Here is a 21164-nt window from a genome sequence, read left to right on the forward strand (position 1 = left end):
GGGTTATGCTTGATAAACGAAATCTGCCATTGTATCCGAGTCAGTCATTGAAAGTTTTAATATCGCGGTTGACCTGACGTGAATTATTCAGCCACGGTGCAGCTAGTCGTTCCGTACGGCTCTTTCACGAGCGAAAAAAAACAACAACGCGCGTTTACCGCGATGCGAGCTACACACGCGGCGCTCGGAGCCGCCAGCGAGTTTATAAATCGTTGTCGAATGTGTGCTATTTGCAAATTTAATGTTCAAAAATATAACAGCGGGGCGTGATTGTCAACTCTCGCTCTCTCTCTCTCTCTCTCGCAACATATAGCTGCGAATCACTGGAGTTTGAAATTAAAGAGTTTTCACACTTTTTCCAAGTCTGCTTTTTATATACCCCTCGCAACGGATGCGCACAGGAGAATCACCCAGATTGGACATTACTGGATAATATCTTCTCTCGAGCTTTCGCTCCTCTGTATTTTTTATGTCCTCGCTAATCTCATTGCCGACTCGATTGCTGGCCACGTATTTTCTGTCGGATGATCCGAACAGAGTGGATATAGCTGCGATTATGTCGGTATTAGAGGAACGAAAATTTGAGCGAAAAATCGTTGGTACGAGTGTGCCACATACACGCTCGCGGTTTACATGCATATCTATATAGATAAAGATAAAAACTCTCTGGAAGAGAGAAAGGGAAAAAAAGGAGACGACGAGGGCTAGGAAGAAAGCAAAGCGGAGCCAGCGAAACGGAGAGTTATCTGCGACGAAGGGTGCTGGTATGGGATTGAGCCATCGTGTCGCCGAGCTCGTTTTGAGGATGGGGGCCGTGCGGAGGGAGGAAAGCTAAACCATCGGCGAGAGTGCACGGGCTTGGAAACTGAAGAATGAATTACAGCACGCGCGCGCCGCAGCCGACGCCGACGCCGCCGCATCGCGTTATGACTCGTAGCAGCGCGACTATGAAGCCGAGTGACTGGCGCGAGACTCTCCTGCCCAGCAATAGGAGGATTTTCCGGATATATCGGAGCCCCCGTCTCGACGCCTCGTGCTCGCCCCGCTCTCCCTTTCTTTCTGACATATATAGTTATATCGCCGCGTCCTCTCTTTTTGTGCACGCAGTAGCAGTTGCGCCGCGCAGCTAATGTCCCTTAAACTTGTCTCGGCTTGCGCTTGCCTCGAATGAGTCTGCCCGCGCGCCTCGAGCTCGGCTTTGTCGTTCGCGTACAGCTCGGTCGTGTACAGTCGGCTTTAAGCCGATGTCTCTCGCGCGCTCGATGAAACAAAAGGAAATCAAAGCCGTTTTTGTAAAAGGTTTTATTTTCATTCGCTCTGTCGCGAGAGCCGTGTCGACGGCGACGCTTATCCAGTGTCCTCGCGCGTTTTGCAGCACGCAGCCGATTGGGATTTTTCTAACGCCGCGCGTTCTTTTCTCAAGAAACAAATTAAATTAAATGCTTGCGAGTGCGATATCAATCGATGAAACATCTAGTGACGAAATTCACAATAAATTTATCGCACCGAAGCTTCTCAACAAACTTTTCAATGCGGGAGGAGAAATGCCGAAAGCTCCAAAGGAAGGCGGGCGCGTATTGCATGCCCTGTTATATATGGTCGATTCTCTATGAAATCAAAACATTTTTATTTCGATGACAAGAAAAACTTGTTATTCTTGATTTCATACATTTCACGGAATTTTTTAAGAATTTTTAGAGTCTTTTACCACCTCAAGTAAACCTATAAATAGCGGAAAACAGCAAAAATAATCTTTGTTTGATGTTTTTATTTTAATGTACTCTAATTTTTTATAGTGGTTATGCTTAAATGTCAATACAAAAATTTACAGGATGTATAGTTGACATTGCAAGAAAAGTTCTAAAAATTGTAGGGTGCTGAAAGTATTTATTTTTGTATAAATAACTTGCAGTAAACAGAGCTCCCCGCAGAAATTTTTTCCTAGTCACTCGGGACTAAACTAAGAATTTTTATAAAATTGCAAAAAAAATTTCCTTTAGCCATTTTATTTCGCAGAGACTCGGCCATATACTTATATCTATACGTGTGTATAAGGTTAGATAAAAATCAATTTTCGTCCTCGCTGAAAAGAGTCAGCATTACGCCTTGACTGCTCCTTTTATTCCTCGGCGCATTGTGCCAAATGCTTTATATACGTATTTCTATGCATTTATATTGCGCCGAGTGTATCCTCGAGATTGTGGAAAACTGCATCTGCAGCTTCAAAGTTGGGAATAATTCACTCGGGATAACTTCATATAAATGGGAATGCTCACATGGATAAAAGCTTGGCAGGCTTGTGCGTTAACGACTTGGAAATATCGTGCGTCGCGAGCATATACAAGAATGCGATCGTAAAGAGCAGCGGCGGCGGCGGCACATATACACCCGCCGCAGAGCGTTGTGTAGTTCGCGATTCGTCGTCGTCGAGACGCGCGGGTCGAGGAAATGAGTTGTGCGAGCTTTTCGAAAGCGCAAAGACGTTTTCGATTCGGAGGTCCGTGCCAACACTATAAATGGGAATACGCAATCGGTTTTTCTTTTTTTGAAGCACTTTCGAAGCTCGAGAGCCGCCGCTCAGCATGCGTGGCAATGCCAAAGTGGAATCAACGTTATAGCATAGTGATCACGAAAGTTGGTCAGTTGTGCAGAAACTCGTTTATACATGCGTCGATGTGCGCCTTTACAAGGCAGGCACTTTTTAATTCAGAAAGATCGAGGTTCCACCTCATCATCTCTGGTATAATCGGATTATCCAGCAAGCTTGGCATCGCCGCGTGCTCTCGCTATCGTTATTGTCATGACGGCGCAGCTACCCCATCAGCGAAGCCTATGAATAGTAGGAGCTGCAGTAGCGGTAGTATATGTAGCAACAGAAACAGTAGCACACAGCCAAGCTCGCAGCTCTCGATCCAGTACATTTCATGCACCGGCGAGCACGCGCAGAGCACAACGCGCTCGCGGATCGCCGATAAAGGCCTGATATATCCATACGTACTACATTACCGTCGCTATATGTACGTATAAGCACACAAATATACGTATAGAGGTCCGAAGCGTTGCTACTGTCGCAATTAATGTGATATATCGTCGCGGATATGGTCTACTGATAACGACGCTTAAACGGCTGCGTTTTGCTCGCGCCGAATTCTCGCGTTGTGCCTCATCCCACTTTATGACGCTCCCTACGCGTTTCTGCTGCTGCTGCTACTGCGTATATACCGCGTTCATGCTCCGAGCTCGCGTATGTTTGTGCTCTCTTCTTCTTCGTTTTCTGCACCCGAGTGCACTGACTAATTACTCTGATTACCATATTTACGCGCCAAATCGCTTCGCATAATTTTTCGAAGCTATTTATGCAGCAGTCCATCAACCTCAATCATTATGCAACATCATGCTGCTTGATAATTACTCCGGTTAACGCTGCGCTGAAAAACTATCGAAAAACTCGATCAACTTATTCTCGCAGATATTCTTACCTCCAAATCATAAATTTGGATACAAGTGATGGATATTTTCTGAAATGAAATAGAAAAATAGACACCGCTGAACTACTTTATTATGTTCGTTTTTTCTGACACATACGTAGTATCACATGACGAAACTAAAGTATCAATAGTTGCCAATATATAAGTTTGCAAAGTATGAACGAAAGCTTTTCGATTCTGATTTCTTTGGTTATCGAGTTTGAGTGACGTTAGTAAACAGCGATTTGTTCCTGAAACTTATACTTGCAAAACAAAATTTTAATTGTGAAGGAAATCATTCAACAAAAGTATAAAACTCATTAAACTTGATTTTAGTCAGCCTTGTATTGTGAATAGTCGACGAGTAGAAAATAAAACTTGTATTCGTAAATCAATATTTATATGTATGGCTCATCCAAATGTTTTCAGACGAGAAAACAGCAAGAAAAGCATAGTAGAATGGAACAAGCTTTATACGGCTATGTTTGCAGGCAACGCAGGGTACAGTGCGCTTGACAGAAATGTAACCACTGGCTAATGGAAGTGCAATTCATAAACATAACGTTCATAACGTTGAACTATTACTTTTCATACTTTCTCTGCGTGGACTTGTAAGGGGGCAACACATCATATTACGCGAGAGCTGTTCTGCTCTACGGCAGCGGATTTTTGACTAAAAGTATTTCTGCATTTTAAAGACTTTATAGAGTTATTGGATTTATGTATCAAAATTGCTCAACTTTTCGTATACTTTAATGAAATCGAATCTATACGAATAAATTTATTAATGCACTTGTTGGAATAAAGGTTTTTAAAAGAGATCGAAGTAATCATTATGACGAAACAAATCATCGTAATTCTCATATTTTCGGTATACTTTTCAGAAAATTGAGCAACCCTATGAGAAATGAAATAAAAAAAATGCGAAAAAAACATTTTTACCATTATCGTCGTGTCTCTCCATTTTGTACCAAAACAATAGTTTTCCAAGTAGCTTGTACCGCGTATTTCATTCTTACCGAACAACTACAAACTTGAAACGACACTTGCCAAGGATTTCGAGCTCAGCTATTTCGGTGTGTGTCAGTAGACCTTATTGGTAACAAAATACAATCACAAAAAAATAAGAATCATTTATGTAGTTTGAAGAAAAAAAAATTGTAAAAATGAGAAAATCTTATTTTAAAAACTCTATAACAACAACTTTTTTTCCAACCAGTCAAATTTAGCTTAATTTCTAGGCGAAAAAATTGAAAAGAAAAACGATTATATAATTACAAGTAATTTAATACCTTGTAAAACAAAATATAATTTTCGATTGATTAATATCGTTATTAAACTAGTTAACTATTTCAACAAAGCAAAATTTAATCTTAGCTCGTAAAAAATATTTTTAGTGTACCTGAGATGTGCTTTAAAAAAACAGTGCAAGCTTTACGAAGGAAAAAGTAGCTAGAACACACTCAGAAAAAGGAACAAAGCATCGTTTCTATGTAGCTCTTCGGGAATACGTTAATAGTAGTGCTGCTGCTACACGGTGCACCAAAAAAAAGATTCTAAATTAGCACAGAGGCAATATGGTACGCAGTTGCTTTTGCTCCTTTTATTTTTCCACTATGTGCACTTTGTGGATCGTATGAAGCTATGCTTATTAATAATGCTAAAATGTTGATTCTCAGTTCGAACATTTTTAATCGTTTTATCACCTTTATTATTATAGTAATAATAACTATGATCATTACTGTAAGTATGTTAATACTGTTATAATAATCATTAAAAAAATTTTTATCAAATATAAATTTTGCAAGTATTATTACTTAATGTTGAAAACATTTGAATGTTACTCAATAAATTCTTTAAAATAATCAACAATGTCAGTAACATTTAAAAAAATCAAACATTTCTATTCAGTAGTAATATAAAATAAAAAAAAATAAACTATACTAGTACTAGTATACGTAGAAAAGAAGTGAATGGACACACTTCAAAAGTTTTACTCGAAGCAAACGTTGAGAATGTTCAAAGGAAAGTAGGACGAATATTAATACACCTTGTAGTAAACTTCTCAGAAAAATCAATGTTTTCTCGTTCACTTTCAAAAGCTTTGTTTAAAATATATGAGAATTCAGAGAGTTTTAATTATTTTACTACTATTACATCAACAGTAACGAGATTATTTATACTAACTTATTTTATTGATACGATTGCGTGAAACAAAAAAAAACAATATGTAAGTTAATAAACAAGAAATACCTTGGTAGAAGTGTCAAATATTAATAATAACCTAATTACCATTAAAAATGTTTTAAAATCCATTAACATTAATTGATTTGTTTTTGGCGATTTTTCTAATAGTAAGCTTATTTATTATATTTAGAAAATGACAGTTTGATCGTTTCAAAAAATTGAGACCAGATTCAATACGATAATACTACTTTAGGCGTCTATACTCGTTAAACAGTTATTACTGTAAAGTTTTAAGCAAATATCAAAATTTTAATTCATTCCCATTTCATTCGATAATCGATCTAAAAAAAAAGGTATGTATGCACTTTGAGATAAAGGAACTGAAAGAGCAGCTCGAATCTTCCTTAATTTGATAAAGCTGGTCAATAAGTTAGCGTGTATTTTGGAACGGTTTTCAAAGCTTTCACAAGGGAATAGTCGCAAGGTGAGAGGAATCAGCATAGAAGCGAGAGCATACGAGAGGCAGGAAAATGAGGAAGAGAGACAGAATGAAGAGAATTTCGATACAAGGTGCTTATCGGGTACGGCTGACCCACATCGAAAACACGGCTATTTGACGGGATAACGCTGCTTCTCGTGTACTTCATCTCTCACGTTTTGTGTGCTCTTCCTCCCACTTATCCTTTCTCTCTCTGTTTCTCTCTCTTCCTCTTATACACACCCTCTCGCTATCATACTCTATCACTCGAGTCGATGTAGTTAGAGGAAACGTCTATCCATGCAAATTCAGACTCGAGTCCCGCTCGCTCAGTTCCTCGGAGAATTGTTGGACACGGAATACGCGCGATGTAGAAGTGAAGATTCTTCACCTGCGTATACAACACGTGATGAGTAATAAAATCGCTCCTTGTTACGTCGTTGAAAAATGAGATATCATTTAACGTACGTACACATTTATTCTCTCTGACTTGCATATAGGGTGCGCGCGTTCATCCACTCGTATATAGCTGAAGTCAGCAACAGCAGCAGCGGTAGCAACGTAACTCGCAAGTGTAAATCAATCATTTGCAAGGCTGAAACGTCGAGACGCGTTTACTGAAATAAAAATATTATATTTTCCGTGTTCGCGCGCGCGCGCGGCGGCAGCAACGGTGGAGCTTTGCGGCTTGCAACGGAATTTGCGAGCGCGAGGCGTATAACAGCGGCGGCGGCGGCGGCGGGCGCGTTTATGCATGCCCGAGCTTAGGAATCGCAGCTCGAGGTAGCTAAATTGATTTTTCCCATGAATATCAATGTTGCTGCAATGCATATGTAATTTGTGTGTCTATAAACTACGACGAAGTGACGTGTATAACGGATGATCCAGGAAGATGCGAAGGATGCGAAAGCAGAAAAGCCGTAAGCTATGGCTGCTTGTAAGATAGCTCGGGATTTCTCTCGCTCATATCCAAGCATAGAATATTCCAATCCCGATCCCTTAGACCTACCCCCGCCCGCCTTCCGCCCGCAGTTTCGCCTCTCTCTCTCTCTCTCTCTCTCTCTCTCTCTTGCACTTTATGCTCTTGTTGCAGCTAGAGCGCTCATCTCTCTGTCTGCTGTGAGTTTCACTCGCGAGTACGCCAAGAAGATGATCGTGCAGTGGCGACACGCCTGGATAACTTTCTTGTTTTACGTGAATTTAGGAGCTTATTGAGCTCTGAGGATACGAGAGACCTCTTCCCCTCGAAGCTCTCGAGGCAATGCTGCCGTTATTTGCATATTAAACTCGCACTCTAGACTCCTTGTTGCTGCTTGCCTGCCGCTGCCGCCACCGCCTCTGTACTCTCGGCTCTCTATCCGACTACAAGGCCTTGGTACACTGCAGCCGAAGAGCGCCTACTTATGGAAGGATCGCGATCTCGCGCGAAGATGCCAGTCATAGTTCGCACGTCTTCCGGGACTTGTAAATTTGCACAAGTACATGTACTGTACTGCGCGTCGTCGCATTGTTGATTCAACGTGTGATGCGCCAAGTTACAATTTTACTTTGCTTCCGTTATGTGCGCACAATTTTGCAATACTATCGCGTGATCAGCCTCGAGTCGTAGTACAGGCTTGACTACATGCGACATCATCCTCTTACGCCTCGAGCTTAGAACCGCTTCTATACTCAAACGCCAGTACTTACGCGAGGAATATGTCGCGAGATGCGTGTAGTCACCGGAGCGGAGGACTCTCGTGTCAATGGGAGTATATACGAAATAGAAATATCAAGCTCATACACACGAAACCGGCTCGGCCGAGCGCCAACGCAGAGTCGGCTGTGTGTGCACGCCGGGACTAAAGCCAGCATGAATAAACCTTATATACGTATAGAGTGCATGCGAGCTTGCATGTGAGTATGTGCGGGTGGGTGTGGGGTGACGCGAACTGGCAGCTAATTTGGATTGTTTCGGGGGTTCAGGGTCTGCTCTGCAGCACGAGGGCAAACATGACTGGGGCTCCACGATGCGGAAACAATATTGTCCTCGTGTAATTAAACTGAGTCGCGCTTCTGGTTTTCACACCAGTGTGTGTGTGTGTGCGCGCGCGCGCCTGGTATACAGCGACGAAATTTGCCGGAGATGCGTTGCGCGCCGCCGACGTCTCGTCTACGGCTACGTACATATATATATATTGTGTATACAGTGGTCGCCGCTTAAGAGAATCACTGTGTGACAAAAATTTTCATTCTATTAAGCGGATGATTCTACTATCCGATAGGGATTGCAATAACTTATAAATAACTTTGAATCCGAGAAATTATGCATTATTATAATAAATAATTTATTATTATAAATGAATATATATATATATATAATTTATATAATAAATTATTTATTATTAAATATTTATTCAAATCATATGTGACACCATTATAATTTAGTAAAATAGTCATTTATCTTGGTTTGTTTTTTCTTTTGGTCAATTATTTTGAAAATAAATTTTTCAAATTTGTAGTACTCTTCAAAGGATTTCGAACGATGTTGAACTCCTCGTCTCAAGACTTGTAATGCGTTAAACATTTCTAGATTATTAGGTGCGGGTTCTATACTATCATCTTCCTCTTCAATTTCTGATTCATCTGTGTCCAATTTTTGGCATATGTCATCATCTGTTGGCTTTCCAGAGGTTTCTAGACATTCGTCAATATCTATCCACTCGTCNGTATTTAATCGACAACAACATTGAATGTAAACATCGTCTTCAAACTAAATTTGATTCTATTAAGCGAAAAGTTTATTCACTTAAGCGGTGAATTTTACATGTATAAGGATACGGGAAAATCATTGTTAGGATTTTTGATTCATTTAACCGGCGTATTCTATTAAGCGCAATTCTCTTAAGCGGCGACCACTGTATATACAGCATTGTGTATATATATGTTCGGAAAACGTCGACTGTCGAGTGGAGCATGGCCTCGGCGGCGGCATCCCAGCAGTCACGCAGTCACCACCAACTATACGCGAGACAGACGCGACAAAGGGCTAGGGAGTCAGGAGCGAGACTTGCGAGCGATTTATTGCAATCGAGAGACTTTTCATTTTGTCTCTGTTCTCGCTTCTTTTGCTCTTGTCGAGAGATGGTCCCGGCCGTGCTTTCGCATCTCGACGCAGTTTGCGCTTTCGGGTTTTGCTTTTTAAATATTTTTCACGTAATTCCCATCTCTGGCTTTTCGAAATTAGTCGACATGCGCTACGGGATCGCTCGTTGCGTATCCAAAAAAAAACAAGTTTTGTAATTCTCATTGGCTGGACGATTAACGAATGCGAGTAATTTTTTTTTCAATTTCTTTTCGTGCATGCTGCTTTCGATTCAACTTCATAGAAGATGCTTTATTAATCTCGCTCGAGGGCCGCTTCATTCGCCACATATGTAATATTTTGCTTCTCGATATTAACTAAGGAAGCGACGTTCCGGTTACTTTATTGCTCGTTAAAATGTATCACTGGTAAAGCTATTGCATCCATCACGCCGAGTGTAACGCTGCAATAACTTTTATTAGAATATTTTTAACTCTTGACAGGAAAATTTATATGCACATAATCTCTGGCGTTTTTCGCTCGAACCAGTTCACTTTGCATGTCCCGATTTAACAGACACACACGCACACACATACGTATACTCACACACGGGCACTTGCTAGCTCTCGCACGTACGTGTACACAGCACACAAGCATATCTCCAGCCAGCGATCCTTTCCTTGAATATACTACTTTTTACCTATTTTTTCTCTCGTATATCATCCTGACTATTTCGTAGTTGAAACACGCGCACTACTGAAAGACGACACCAATCGATACGCATTGCTGATCTGTTTGGTGCATACACATATACACACACATATTTTTTGTTTATCTACCCAATAAAGCGGTGCGATTTAATTTCATATTTCACTTAATATCAATTCATTTTTTCCGTATTTTTCGGCAAGAAAATTTAGACTTTAATCCAATATTGCTTAATATTAGTTTTTATGTAAAGATTTAAAAGCTTTAAACTTTTGACTATTTATTCGTAATTATTTATGAATGTTACAGAGAAACCCATTTAGTGAAAGCCATAAAAAACAGTGACAAAATGTTTAACATTCGTCGTGCATTGAAATATATGAAATGGTTACATTTTAATCTCGTAGTTTGCGGAAGTTGCCAGGCCTTTACAATTAGCGATAAAGGATAGCATTTTCTAATGAAAAATTAAGAAAAGTCTCAACTGGAAAAGTTGTTGCTAGTTGCATTAAGGAGGAAAATTAGAAAAGTAAGCGCGGCATTGACTGAAAGAGAGCTTTTATGAGTCCCAATCGGGTGGCCTTTCATGTAGGTGCACGACTCGTATTGTGGGTCCGTTTAAAGGCTAAATCGTTGAGGTCGGGTTTTTTATGCCAGCTAAGCTACTGTCCCTTCAAATTTCCGTTCCTTTGTTTATTCGTTTCTCTTTTCTCCCTTAATGCTGTCTTACTTTCATATACCTGCTATCCTACTCGTTTTCTACTGCTTTTTCTTCCCTTTTATCTCTTATCGCTCGACCTCCATCTCCTGTCTCATTTTCTCGTTCCCTTTTCTTCTACTAGATCGCCTCTGTGTATGTTACTCTCTTTTGCTTTACTACTTTTTCATTTGCGTTTGCTTTCTTTCGTGTATATTTGTTGCATCTGCACTCTTTCATTTTTTCATTTTTTAATACTCTTAAATAATTTTAATCACTATTTTTATTGTACTCGTCAGACGCGCTGACGCATTTTAATGCTCGATAGGTGCCATTTGGTCAACAGGTGTCGTTTTTATCCTCCTCTTATAAAATTATAATCTCACTCATCTCCAGTCTCAGTGACTGACCAATCAAAAGCCTTCATAAAAGGCTCCAGATTTCGTACCATTAATTTTTTGTAAGAAATAAAAATAAAACAATAAGATAGATAGATAAGATTTGCCTGATATTTTTTATTGGTACTTGAGAAAATCGATTTGTGAATTTGAAAGGAATGGACAAATTCATCGCTTCATTCATTAAAATCATTGATTTTTGATACTTCATATTACTTTGTATTGCAAATGATTGCTTAATACATTTAAAAGTAGTTACTTCTCAAAAATTTAATGAAATACATTCTGATAATTAAGAACTCGGGTCTGATAGTAAATTAATTTGTGAAAAGTTAAAATAATCTTCCAATGATTTGCCTTACAATGTTCAAGCTTAATTAATAAAATTTCACAACAAAGTGAAATTAATGTAGAATATTATTTTCTTTTAATCATAACAAAACTGAGAATTCATTTTTTAACAAAAATGATTTTCTTATTGTATTAACAAAAATCATGCGAATGTTAATATATTAGTACATACATGTACACTGACAGAAATTCTATAATAAAAATTACTATATTCCATCACAGAAAACCACCATAGTAAGCCTCGGTGCAATTTTTTCTATTGAACAGAGCAATTTTTGAAATAGGATTTTTCTTCGTGTACTCAAAAAATTGCATAGGATGAATCGATGCATCGACCAGAGTATTCTAATTTTACATTCAGTCTAAAAATAAATTATTTGAAAAGCAATAATAACTTTTCCCCCGGTATATTCATATTAAATCCCTTTTAAATAAGTTATGAAAGTACTACACACAATAGAATTTTACAAATTTTTACAAGTTTAAAACTATATGAGTTTAAAATCAATGTAATGCCGTTTAATACAAAGAAGTCAAACAATTTCGATATATGTTGATTTATAATGAAAGATTAAATTTATGAGTGTAATATTTTTAAGGGCAGGTTGAAGTGTTGAAATCTTAAACCTCAAAGACAGTGTTACAACTTTGTAGCAAATAAGATGATACGTAAAGACTTATCATCAAAGCGCGTCTAAGGATCTCGCTTGAGTACTCAGTATGTGAAAGTATAAAAAAACCAAAAAGTTACTTTAAAAATAAAATCTTAACTGAAAGTTATTTTTTACACTTCAATTTCGACCCTAGTGAAAAAATATTTTCTCGTCATCGTAATATTTTATGTGTGACATCTTCTTATGTATTATATGATGAAACCCGACAAGTTTTGATTATATCATTTAAATATGTCACCCATTGAATGACAAGGACTAATGAGAATCAGGATGCGTAAAATTTCAACGATGGCTTAGTCAAAAATCGTTTAAGTTGAGTAAACAACGAAGCAATTAATTATCTTCTCAAGAAGTCGAAAAGTGTTTTTCACATAATTTGAGTTTCGGTAATGCAAGCGGTTACGCAAGAACGAAGATAGCTCTTAGCAACCATCAGCGTGCACCGAGGATTTGGAGGGGGATCTACAGAGGGGTAAATAGTGAGGTGAAAAAAGGAGAGAGAGAAAGGCGGAATTGCAATGGTGAGCTCTCAAGCTCGAGTACTAGAAAGAGAGAAATCTCGTGACAGCGCCAGAGTATGGCACCCCCCGTAACTGCAGCAAGATTGATTATCATACTTTTATTCGATGGGCATCTCTTGGAGAGGATATCAGGACGCGTACGATGGTGGTGGTGGTGGTGTCTGGCCAGGTGCAGAGCACTGATAGGTCGATTTACGTTCCATTAGTAGGATGAAATAGCTTGCATCGCTGACTTGGCTCTTTCTCTCTCCCTCTCACTTGCTTTCACTCTCTGACTCACTATGGACTATCTACTTGCAGACGCACTCTTGAACGATTCCAGTAGCACTAACAAATCCAATTAAAGATTTCTACACCGGCTAAGTTAGTCGAGTGGATGTTCCACAATTATCACCGAGTCGAAAGCAAAAAAGTTCCTTTGGCTTTCAACAACTTAACTCGATCCTACTTTTTAATAAAATTGTCATTTCATCGTTTCATCGTTGCGACTGTTTTTCGAGGCAATATTCGCTAGTTCAAACATTTTGAATGCGACGCGTTTTCGAAATTACGATATCGTCATTGCTGGTCGGGCAAGCGAGCATATACTTAACCAAGGGCTGTACATAAGCGAGGCTTTTCAATGGATTTCGAACGCACGAGCCCACGGAGATTGGCTATGTATATTATACGTACACAGTCATAAAGACCACACACGCATATATTGCGCGCGCGCACTCACACATCGTACACATTAGAGAAGAGGACTGCATTTGCACGGATGATGCATTGCAAAAGCGTAGCGTTATAATCGCTTTGGCGGATTGCTGCCTGTAACTACACTAGCCTCCGGGTCCGACCACAGCCCTATTATATTGAATATTCTAATTACCGCTGCTCTATTTCATTTCCCCGGAGAGTAATGACGAGCTGTCTCTCAGGCTCTGTTACCATTCGAACGAGCTGTCTCTCTCTCATCGAATGGATTACACATCTATGGCATCTCTGTCACAATGACTCGTTGCTCTTGCCTACAGGAATGCTTTTCAGTAGTAGGAAACAACCCCTTTAAAAATACCTCATAGATTCGGAATAAAAAGCCACCCAAATCACGTACTCATCGAGCTTTGAAATTTTTCCGAACATTTGTAAGGTCAACGTTAACGAGTTATGGGTCTGAAAGAAATAAAATAAAAAGTTGACGAACCTGCTCGTTTGTCCTTATTCAGCGTTGAGACGTCATCATTTTGAATAACTAGGTCCTTCAGATCGATATCGCCTCACAGCCAAAAACTCCAAGAAACCTGAAAATTATCGATTGCTTTAAAAAATCATAGTAATATGCAACATATTCGTATTATTTTCGAAACGATTTAAAGTTAATATTTTTCATATGGTTTATATTTTTTTGAAGTTTTTATAAATACATATATCCAACATTGCACGCACGTCGTCGAAAAAGTATAAACTCAGCAACACAATGAATATATAAAACACAGATTGAAAAGCCGAGTCGTAGGTAGACAAAGCTTTTCTCCCTGCAAAAAAAGGAAAAAATAGAGCACAAAAACGGATAGAAAGAGAAAAAGAAGAAATAAGAGACACACAGAGGTCGAGTGCGCGTAATCAGCGGTCTATCGGAACGTGGGCTGCTGCTGCTGCCGCCGCGCAGTTGAATCGACCTCGCGAGAGAACTGAGAGACCGACAATATTCAAGATAAGAGCCACTGGAAGAGAAATAAAAACAAAAAGTCGAAATCCTGATCTATAGAAAAAAAGCAATCTCACAGTCATAGACATCTATACCTCGAGTGTACAAACTATCAACAATACGTATGATTCATACAAAGAGGTCAACGATATCGTATGATAAGTAAAGATTGGCCTCTTGCTTGTAACATTTGTTGGACACTTAATTATAATGTCATCATACAGCGCATACTCCAAGAGTCAATGCTCATTTTACTTCTAGCTGCAAGATCAAACATATTCTATAGTTGAAGTACTAGTGGTAGAGGTAGTGGTAATCGTCTGTCGATTCAAGTAAATTAGCCATAAAAAGTTACATATATCCCAAGAAAATTTTCCCAACTTTTTACATGAAACGAAAAAGTTTGCATGGAGTATCATGAACGCGTTGCAGTTTTCAAGTATTTTTTTTCTTTCAATTTTTCAAAAATTTCACATTTTAGTCCTATCAAAGGGTTGCTTACAATGTCATCTCACCTTAAAGTTTGAGCAAACTAGTCTAAAACTGAAAGTGACTTAACAAAGCGGAAACTCAAGTTGCCTACTAATCATTTTAATAATTACATAGTTTAAGAGACAATTTTCCTACGCAAATTTCATTCATCGTCGCGCAAAAACTATCACCAAAAACAACTTAGAACGTCGTTTTTGTCATTACATAATATTTATTTCAAGTTCCATACATGTTACCATTCCAACTTGGAAATCATAATAATAAATTTCTTGAAATTTAGCGATGAAATGTCAACTAAAAGCGATAAATTTTAATTATGCTTACATATTGTAAAGAACGTAAAAAAGACAGCAGGTCTATTTTCACTTACTTTATGACGAGCAAACAGTCGGCAGGCAAGATTTGATTTTCGAGGCGTTTAGAAGAAAAGTTTTATGAAATCGCAAGCGTACGCGACGCAATGTAACTCAGTGAAAAAGTCCGGAAACGAGGAGGCAGCAGCGCCGTAAAGGTAGTAGGTATGCAACGAAGAGGGAGAGAGGCTGGCGCGGCGCACGGCAAGAGCAGTGCTAGAAAAAAACGAGAAGCATGACGCAAAGGCTACACACACGTATACACACGCGCACATGCATGCAGAGAGAGACGCGAGGCGCGCACACACTCGGGGAGCCAGCTGGAGAGAAATGCACACTTTCTTGGGGGCAATTTTTCTCCATTCCAACGGAAATACCACGTGCCAAGGCGGAAAACAAGCTGCCTTGCAGCCGAGCACGCCATCCAGCGTATATAAACAAATCCCGAGGAACACTACGTTATTTCGCATGATGGAAGAGCGAGCAAGCGAGCGAGCGAGCGAGGGATACTCGTTTTTTCTCAAGTGAAAAAAATGAAAACGCGCAATTCAAACATTTTCACAAACTATACACAGTGGGCTCCAGTTATTTATTCGATTCGATGCCATCCATTGTGCTGTGTTTTTATATCACTAAAAAAAAAACTTGACAACGAAACATAATATCGTGCGAGAATGTATACATGCTAATCTTCGCCTTGGAAATAAGATGCAAAAATAACCGAATTTAACGATACGTTTACACAAAAAACGAAAACATTTCTTTTGATGAAAATATGGAACAACCCTAAAGATCAGAGTCACAAACTCATTTTATAAGGCGAATTTTTGGACCTTTGTAAAAATGTGTACAGTTTTTATTTGAAACGGACAAATAATACACGTATGCTTTACATATCAAACATCACGTTCGAAAAAAAGTCCGACTCCAGCAGAATAAGCGATTTAATTAAGCCACGTTCATTGACAAAGGAACTTCAAAAAAAATTCTTTGATAAAATATAAATTTCAATAAATTAATGAATATTAATGAACAATTAATAACGAATAATTAACAATCAAAAAATTAATTATTGTTAATCGTTGCAAAACTTCATGTTTTTAAATAATTTCTATTGCAGGTTGCCAAGCCTTTTCCAGTAATTGAAGATTTTTAAAATTTTTTATTTTGAAATTCTTAAAATGGAGTCTGCAAGGATATTTTTTAAATAAATTACGTGAAAACTAAATGGATAAAATAAACTTGAAATTTTTACAAATTTCTGAATACTGCGCTTTTTCCAACGTTCATTGAATGCGACCATTTTTAGAATCGCAATGTTGCTCTCGCGTATTCCTGTATCACACGATAATACATCGAAATAACGAAAAACTTCGGATGAGCGAATGCGATGATTGTTTCGAGTAAACTAAATGAAAGTTAATTGAGAAAAATATATGAATAATCGAGCTGGCTACTTCAATCGAAGTAGTTGAACACGACTGGCAGCCATGACTGTTGCCGAAACACACAATGCACGCGAATAAATACCAAACATACGCTCGTCAGGTATTTATCGATGAAGAATTTGATTATGTAGAAGCAGCATATGTTCCGATAAGCAGATTATAACAACATTAATAATAGTAAAACGCGGTTTCGAAACGGCGGGGGGAGGAGGGTCAGAGATTTCTCGCGATAGAGGAAAAATATGGAGGCACCTCTGGAGGATGGAAGATAAGGGTAAATACGAACGATAAATTCGCTGAAACCCGTTTGTACGGGGTCAAGTAGCACTCGAGTTTTTGGGATGCGCTCGCGTCGTTTGAGCTTATCGGTGCTGCTCTTCATTTAGTTTCGAATATAACGATAGAATTGTGTGTATATAGATCGCGTATACTTACAAAGTCAACAGTATAATCATTTGTACTCTGCGCACACACACATACATACATTAGGCACGTATGATACTAATACGCGTATACGGAGGAACGAAGCGATTCCGCGAGAGCGGAATGAATAGCGAACCGCACGACGCCGCAGCAGCAGCAGCAGCAGCAGTGCAGCTCGGGAATATACGGCTGCAGCTAGGAATGAAAATTAATCGCGTGAACGTATTATATAAGAGTGCTGCTGCTCCTCGCTCGCGCACCCCAAAGTAAGCTATGAATTCATATACGTATACGTATCTGCGCGTCTGTTATGATACGCGCGAGGCGGCGGTTGCTATATCCACGGGGATGCACCCTGTCGACTGCACTAGGCCGAGCCTCGACGTAGACAAGAAAGATCGCGAGGGTTATTTATGTTGCCGCGCCACGGAGGCACACGGGGCATATTTCAGTTGGTTGGCCGTGTGCGCGCGCGAGATATCGAAGAGAGAGGGCGAGAGTCCGGTATCTCTCACGCGTCTAGGCATATACTGCGTACACAGCGCGGCGGAAAAATTTTCAGGAATGCACTCGATCTCTGGGTAGACGCATGAGCCCCGTGTGCGCAAGCCGTGTATAAGAATCGCAACGGAGGTTTCCTTGTGTCTCGTGCTTCTTTCCACCACAGGCGTATACACGAGTATACTTAATAATTAAAGTTACTGACGCGCAAGACATCGTCGGAGAACACACACGCGTTATGTATAGCTCGAGTCACGGAGCGAGTTATACGATGAAACATGTAATGAAAGACAGCTGTAAGCCGCCATCGAGCGACTAGCAGGCCAGCAGCAGCAGCGGCAAATTTTCAACGCTCATTTGCAGGCGAACGCTATTTTACAACACACTACATTTAATCCGTTTTTCTTCCATTGCTGCTTACATGCGCGCGCCCCTCGCCGCCGATGTACACTGCAGCTGCGCTAGTCGGTTACTGGTACTACGTAGCGGCGGCGCGCACTGCTGCTCGAGTTTATATGTTCCACGTAGCGTATATATGTATGTATTAAATTATGCTGTTCGCGTCTTTCTATTTGCATTTGAATGAGAAAAAGAGGGAAAATTCTGCTTCTGCTTCTGGAAATGTTTGCTACGCACGCGGTGGCATACAGTACCATATCTAGGCAGCAGCGGTCGTGTAGACGAGAGAGAGAGAGAGAGAGCTAGCGTTTAACTTGTGCGCCGCAGCTAAAGGGCTGCTGCTGCTGAATTGCTGCCACTACCAAAGCGCCTTTCTCTGTCTCTCTCTCTCTTGCCCCTGCGTGCGCCTCTTTCAAGAAAGACAATCGCGAACAATGCAACAGACACGAGTAATTCGTAGATTGTAGCAAATCTCGTATTTTCAACTGCCTACACAATAAACCTAGTCTTGAAGATAAAAATGAAAAATTCTACCGTTATTACTCTCTAAGCCAATTAGTATGCATCTTTGTACGTAATTCGTAACATCTTGGAGCTAAAAGTGCGATATCTAAATTTTCAATCCACCTGAATTCAAAGGGTACAAAACTGCAGTCAACCATTTCGATAAATATCTTATCGAGGTGACGAAGCCTTTTGGCTAACCACATCAATGGTCCAACAGTCGAATACGATCTACTGTAACTTAAGTGTATACGTTCCTGGAATAGCTTATTCGAGCGGATCGGCTTGACAAACACTTTTTATTATTGATAAACGTGCACGTACATGCGAGTGTTCCGGGACGAAACTTGATTGGCCATGCGTGTGCCTGCCTGCCTGCCGGCTTGGCTGGTTCAGGAAAAAACGAAACACGAACTGCTCAAGGAGGCGGCTGAGAATGTTGGAAGGAGAGAGAATTATGAATATAGTCAAGTCGACGTATAAAGCGAAAAAGCTATTACGGGCATGGAAGCAGGCTAGCACGAGAGAAGGAATCACGCGAAACGCTCGGAACTAATTGGCTTGTCGAGTGGGGTCGCGCTGATGCAGTAGTACAAGCCTACGAACGGTCAGCCGTAGTATGTGCTCCGTTCTTATGGTAGCTCGCGCGCGACTCGTGCACGACCGAATCATCATCGCACCTGTTTTTGTGCCGTGTATTATATAGCAGGCGATAGTCGGCGAGAAGCCTCATTATCGGGTACACGCTGCGAGCAGCTCGTGCTGTTGCACCCGCATGTGTATATACAAATGTCCGTACGTATTATATGCATAGGTATGTGTGTATGTGTGCAGTGCGCAACATACAAACACGCAGAGCGACCGACGGACTCACGCGAAAGGCGGTTCGCGTGTTTGCGCTTCCTCCTCGGGGACTGTCGGCGCTCGGCCAAGAGAGAGACGAAGAGAGAGAGAGGTTCGATCGATCAGAGCCTCGGTACGTTGCTCGAGTTTGTGGCTCGCTCGCTACTCGACACTCGACACCGACGCCCTGCCGACACGTGCCGGCCAGTCCCGTCGTTGTGTCGTCGTCGTCGTCGACATCGTCGGTCAACTCACTAATGAGCGGCGGCAGCTTCGACTGTACACGCACCTGACGCTGCTCCTGCTGCAACCACCTTTCATTTCCCGATTTTCTCTGTGCCGCTTCGGTTCCGCCGCGCATTCCTTTGACGCGGCGCGGCGCGCTATCATCAACGTCCGCTCCTGCTCTCGCTCTCGCTAAAGCTGCACGTCGAGAGCCACTGCTACCATCGGTACAATTATGACATTTCATGCGTATTATATGCGCAGCAGCTCTACCTTGTAAAATTTGCCAAGTAAACATTTTCTGTAATTTAAGCTTTGCACGGGAATATTTGTGGCTTGTATCCAACTGAGCAACTGATTACGTTAGCACTTTCCGACGACTAATTAAAATGTGACGGAGCTCTTTTTTCTTCCTTTCTTTTTTACTGCACGCTTCACGATAATGTACGTTGAATGTATATATGCTTCAATCGAGTAACAGGATGCTTGCTAAAAGAGAATCATTTTTACTGGGATTAATTCAGGCAAACATTGAACCTAGCGATTGTGTACACATTATTTCATCTATATTCTTCGAGTCTAGACATTGTCCAGCTGTACACGGAAATTCTTATAAAATAAAATGATTTTATTAATTTCACGAGGAATTAAGTTGGCAAGAAATTCGCGACAAAGTTATTTAATGGTGTGCTTTTCCAATAAAGATCGAAATGTCATTACGTAGCTTACATTGGCGCGGCAAACAACTTCTTCAAAGAGAACCGAACGGAGAGTCCCCAATGAGCGCAATGTAAATAAAATTAACTCTGATGTCATTGCAAAGTTACACGAGGGGTTTTAAGGAACAAAATGAAGACATAAATGGATGCTTTGCACGAGCGCAGCAGAAAGATAGAAAGAGAGAAAAAGAAAACTTGTGGAGCGCGCGCGCGCAACAAAGTTGTTGTGTTGAGAGAACGATATAAAACGACGACGGGGGCGGAAAGGAGGAATGATTGAGAGGTAGGGTCAATTAAGACGAAAGAAAGCAACTTGATAAAGTGAAAAAGATATAAGCCGTATTAATAACATTTCGCCGGGTAATATTGTAGCTCGTTGAAGAAGCAGAAGAAGCAGCAGCAATGCAGCGCGCAATGAAAGAAGCACACACACGGTACGCATACACGTAGATTGTATTTTCTTCTGTCTCTCTCTCTCTCTCTCTCTCTCTCTCTCTCTCTCTCTCTCCACTCGTGTAGTAGTGAGCGCGCGCAAATGCACATTTTTAAGCAGCGTAAGTGTGTAATATATATACTCGGGGGTGCCGAGCGTACGTAGCACACATACGCAAAGAGACGACGTAGCGCGAAAAGTATAATAGAGCGCGCGGTAGTCATAGAAGTAGAGAAAAAGCAGTAGTAGCAGTAGCAGCTAGTAGTAGCAGCAGCAGCAGCAATGAAGAAAAGGGTAAGAAAAGAAGACGGCATGGTGCACGGATTAAACAGCTCTTCTCGCGACTTTAAGCAGCTGCAACTACTAGCCTCTCTCTCGTTTTCTCTTTCGCAAGCAGTAATCTTCTCTATCCTCTTGCCTCTCTCTGGCTTCTTTAACTTTTCTTTTATTTTTGCATACGCGTTTTTCTTTCGCACTTGCACACATGCGAACGAGCAAACAACGTCAAAAGGTACACCCGGCGCGTCCCGGGCCAAGGGCTGCGTCTACCTTGCGCATACAGAGAGAGAGATAGAGAGACTGAAGGAGG

General features: G+C 40.5%; 1 protein-coding gene across 5 annotated transcripts in view; it reads right to left on the reverse strand.

Annotated features, from left to right (window-relative positions):
- Positions 1–21164, reverse strand: part of LOC106650970 — a 159325-nt gene that overhangs the window by 47359 nt on the left and 90802 nt on the right. For all 5 annotated transcript variants that reach the window (XM_023462330.1, XM_023462332.1, XM_014369285.2 and 2 more), the window contains one exon: positions 13732–13828. The gene's annotated coding sequence lies outside the window, so the exon portion shown is untranslated. The remainder of the gene's footprint in view (positions 1–13731; positions 13829–21164) is intronic.

The sequence above is a fragment of the Trichogramma pretiosum genome, unplaced genomic scaffold, assembly GCF_000599845.2.
Source record: "Trichogramma pretiosum strain Unisexual culture from Peru unplaced genomic scaffold, Tpre_2.0 scaffold3, whole genome shotgun sequence".
Taxonomy (NCBI): domain Eukaryota; kingdom Metazoa; phylum Arthropoda; class Insecta; order Hymenoptera; family Trichogrammatidae; genus Trichogramma; species Trichogramma pretiosum.